This window comes from Perognathus longimembris, chromosome 3 (assembly GCF_023159225.1).
Source record: "Perognathus longimembris pacificus isolate PPM17 chromosome 3, ASM2315922v1, whole genome shotgun sequence".
Taxonomy (NCBI): domain Eukaryota; kingdom Metazoa; phylum Chordata; class Mammalia; order Rodentia; family Heteromyidae; genus Perognathus; species Perognathus longimembris.
Window position 1 is genome coordinate 58,459,489 of NC_063163.1, and position 5,084 is coordinate 58,464,572.

Sequence of the window (5,084 nt, forward strand, 5' to 3'; positions counted from 1 at the left end):
TCTTAAGGAAGTGGAGCCATTTGTATTTCTGTGGCTCAATTGGGCAAGGAAGAATGAGAACCGGCTTTCCACTTCCTCTAGGCCTATGGCCACTCTAAGGTCCACAATGGCAAGTAAGGAACCGGAGAAGCCTTTCTCCAGCTTCTCTGAGTAGCAGATAAATACATTAGGGAAGGCTCTGAATTCAATTGAGCTAATTCAAATTTCATGCCATTTAATTTTAATACAAAGAATATTGGTCCATAAATAACACTTTTAAATAGCTAGGATGTGAATGTGTATGATTCAGTGTTGAACTGAAGACATTTTTTCAACATCATTGAATCTGATTTATCTCAGGAGAAATGTAAGAGGCATTTTTTTAGTGGCCATGGAAGTAATTATCTGTTCTAATAAATCTGGGGGTGGAAGTAGGAAATGTTGCCTGTGACTGATAAGCACGCCTGAAGCATCTCTGAGGTACTCCAAGGCTCCACCCACAGCAGGCAAATGGCCACTCTCTGGACCACTACCACCAATACCGTCCCAGCAGCTGGGAGCAGATGGTACATGCTAGTCTTGGCTCAGATATTCTACTGAGATATCTGGAATTTCCTTTCCCTTCCTGCTGTTCTGAAAGCTCCAGGACAGCAGGGGTCAGGTCCTTTGGGGCTTTGTGTCTTGGCATCTAGCTGAATGTATCTGTATGAATTATGCATGAGTTTGAGGGGGATACATTTCAGTCCCTACATTACTAGTCCCTACACTGGCATCAGGGAAAGTCACTTGCCGAAAGCAAAAGGGCTTTGAAGTGAGCAGGCCTCATTTTCAACCAGATTCTGCAACTATCATATCTTGGTCTGACCATACAACTTCCAGATGTGATGGCCTGAGGACCACCCAGCCTAGGGCCAAGCTTTCATGGACACTGGACACTGAGGGTCCCAGGCCCTATGAAGGCCTGCTAGGCTATGCGATGTAGATAGCTCAGCCCAACCTCCTACTTTTAGTTTTCTTCTTTTTCTGCTCCTCTGATCCCACTGATTGAGTCATAGAAAATAAAGGCCCTTCTATACATCCACAGTTTCCATTGTCCCTGGAAATCTAACAATACTGCCACAAGACAAAAAATTCTGTCCTTCTGGACTCTTGTATGCTGATGGGTATGTAAGGATAAGGATGATTCCCTGGAAAGACTGTGGGGCATAGGACTCAGTTCTAGAACTGACAAGACATGCTCCTTTGCAGAGGACAGCCAGAATAAGATCTGGACACTGAAAGAAGAGATAGAGGGATAGAGGGATGTCTAAAGATGGTCTGGGAACTTGTGCTTTCCTGGCAGGGAGGATAGGACCCAGTTGAGGGGTTTTGTTGAAGAAAACCATGATCTGACTTAGGCATTAAGAAGAGGCTGAAGTTGAGTGCCAGTGGGTCATTTTTATACTCTTCAGCTACTCAGTAGGCTGAGATCTGAGGATTGAAGTTCAAAGCTAGCCTGTGCAGGAAAGCCCATGAGATTGTGTTCTTCAATTAGCCAGCAAAAAGCTGGAAGTAGAAGTGTGGTTCAAGTGGTAGGCAGCTAGAGCGAGAAAGCTAAGGGATAGTACTCAAGCTCTGAGTTCAAGCCACTGTACCAGCAAAGACATTCTGGTTTCTTTCAAGTTTTGATATATTTGGATTCTGGATGTGTTTTCCCAGAGTTCGTAGGGTTTTGTGACAGGTTAGATGTTTTGTGAGCAGTAACACCAAGGATGATGCTCAGGTATTAGTGACACCGAAGAATGACATTCATGTGGGTCTCCACATATATTGGAAAACCAAAAGGCAACAGCGAGAGCAATTTTTAATGTGCTTAACTGAGCCTTGGCTCTGTGCCAAGCTGGAGAAGTGAACTGTGTGCTTTTTCCACACAATGTATGCATTAGCCCTAAGCAGGAGATGCTGTATTTATCTGCTCAAGGCTACACAAGTCTGCTCATATTTGGCTACTCAGATATAATTTTTTTGTTGTTTTGGTGCCAGACTGGGCACTGTCCCTTAGCTTTTGTCACTCAAGGCTAGCATTCTACCACTTGAGCCACAGCTCTAGTTTGGGGGAGCGGGGGTGGGTTGGGTTTTTTTTTTTGTTTTTGTGGATAATTGAAGGGAAGAGTCTCAAGGACTTTCCTGCCCATGCAGGTTTGGAAACCTAATCTTCAGATCTCATCCTCTTAAGAGGCTAGGATTACAAGTGTGAGCCACCTTGCCTGGCAAGATAATAAATACTACTGTATATAAAAATTGGGTCAATATGAATCTTCTCCTTAAGCCAGACTGACTCATAATATGCTGGCACAAATGTAGCTTTTGGGTGTATAAAGCTGAAAGCTACATTTGCAGTGAAATTACTGTCACTTTATGAAGCTGCAGTGGATTGGCCATTTTCCTGGTGACAATATCCCGTCTCATGTACATTCTCGTTCCCTTAAAGTATCAAGCTTAACACAGAGCCCAGCATACCAGCTCCCAGTCTGAGAAGCAGTAACTGTTCATGAGTTCCTAAAAGTAAACTGCTTAAAATCTATCATGCTGTCTTTCAGTGGAGACAAAAGCTGAATCATCATCTTTATCAACAGTACTCGAGAGCCATTTTCCATTTAAGGTGAGACATGGCAGTTTCTACCATGTTTGAGAAGACATGAGAAAAGTCAGAGCAATGCAGTGAGCACTTAAAGCCCGTTATGTTTAATGAATTCTCTCTTTGACTCAATGACGTGTGTGAAATAAAAATAGTTTCTCTGTCATGAAATGATCATGAAAATAGCTAGACATAGGCTGGTCTAACAAACTCATTTAATTAGGTCAGGTACCACTGACTTAGTACTGTAATCCTAGCTAGTCAGGAGGTGAGATCTGAGGACCTTAGTTTGAAGCCAGAAAAGTATCTGAGACTCTTATCTCCAATGGACAAGCAAAAACCAGAATTGGAGGTACCACTAGATGGGACAATGGAAGACATGCTGAACAATCATATTTTTGTTAAAATATATTGATTACAATTGGATTCCAAAGCCAACTAACACAACAAAAGAAAATGTAGAAGCGAAGAACTACGTGTGCCAAATAATCTGTTTTTCTCACTGAAAACCACTTATTTAACTTTCTATTATCTCCTTAAATTTTTAAAAATTACACCCAATGGGGGGGGGCACTGAAATTTATAAACTGCATGCAAAGAAAAGGCTATATCTTGGCTCCCAGTACCCATTTCCTCCAAATGGCACAGAGAAGTCCATCAAATGCAATTAAATGTAGGTCATAAGAAAAGGGAGCGCTTACAGACACATGATTCAAAATGCATTAACCATAGATCCCCGAGGAAGTTTTTTCTGCAAAGAAAGTGTGTGCTGTCCAGCTGGTCTGCAAAGACACTTAACTCGTCATCTCAGATACAAAAGCATTCTTGTTGCACACACAAATAATCTTAAATTGTGATTCACAGAATGGATGCCATTCCTAATCGCTTGCTCCTTTCCTCAAGCTCTTACCCAAATGTAGCTAAAATGTCAAAATTTCAGGAGGAAAATTTCCAGAATCCCTGACCCACTGTGTGCAGTGACTCAGAGCTATCCATTCACCCCTGTTTTGCACTATGCTAATTATGAGGCCAGATGAAGACAATCCCTTCTTATGACCTAATGAAATTCTAGGCAAACACCTATGGTAGTTGTCCAGGCCTCCACTGACTTCATTGCTTAAGGTCGGATGCTTTTATGTCAATCTCCAGTGATTTCAGGAAATCCCCCAAAACGTATGAAGGATAGATTCCTTGATGATCAGCCTCCAGGTCTTTGTACTGTCTTCATCTTCTTTTCCCATTAACCTGAGGTGGGCATGCCAGTGAACCTTTCCTGTTGGGCCTGCCCACCAGGACTCCAGTGCCAGCCTGCGAATGTCCTGATGCCTCTGTTGTACAGGCTGAGGGCCACAGGACTCCATCGAGAAGCACAGAAAACAGCTTCTCCAAGGCTGCTGCCAGTGCTACACTCACACCAGCATACCTAAACAGTTCAGCGGCTTGGGACTCTCTGCCTTTGCCCATGACCTCTACAAGTCTGCCATGACAAATACCCATCAAAGCCAGTACTAAGAGGTAGCCAGGGAGCAGCCTCCTTTCCCTCCTTCCTTGTGGATGGAGACTCTGGGACACAGCACAGCCATCCAAAGGGTCTTTGATTAAATTCAGAATGACCATAAGAGAGAAGACATCCACAAAGTGGGTTTATAAGTTATGTTAGTACATTTGGACTGCTATACTCAAACAATAGAAATTTATTTCTTATAAGTCTGGAGGCCTGAAGGTCCAAGATCAAGGCATTGGCAGATTTAGTGTAGTGAGATCCCGCTTTCTGGTTCATAGACTACTGGCTTTCTCTTAAAATTTCACAGGGGAGAAGGAAAACGTGTCTGTCTTTAAAAACTCTTATGGGTACACAAATCTCATTTCTAAGAGTTTCATCCTCATGACCTGAATCATCTCCCAAAGACCCTAATACTATCACGCTGGGAGTTAGGATCGTAACAAAACCATTTGGGGCTAATGAATAACATAAAAACAGCAAAAGGTTTGATCTGGTCCTCCTTAGGTTGTCACCAGATTCCAAAATTATGTCACCATCACGGAGTCTGTAATGGTTTTGACTATGAAATGTCCTTGGTTCCCAGCTATTGATGTGATGTTGGGAGATGGTGAAAACTTTAAAAGGTGGGAGCTAACTGCAAGGAAGTAAAAGACTGAAGGAGTGAGTTGGAGGTTATGCATTGCTGTCGGTCCCTTCCTCCATCTCTGCTTCCTGTCCAGCATGAAGTGAGGAGTGACCTCCTCCATACACACCTGCCGCCATGATGGTGTTTTACCTCCACATGGGCCCAGAATCAATGAAGCCAACGTCTGAGAACAGAAATCTCTGAAGCCATGAGTCATAGGAAATCTTCCCTCCTTTCAATTGTTTCAGTCAGGCATCTTGTGACAGTGACGAGAAAAGTAATTCAGAACTGGAGGGTAACATTGCATGGTGTATACTGTTGTCTTTTTGAAAGCAATGCAAATGAGGAGCAATGTCAGA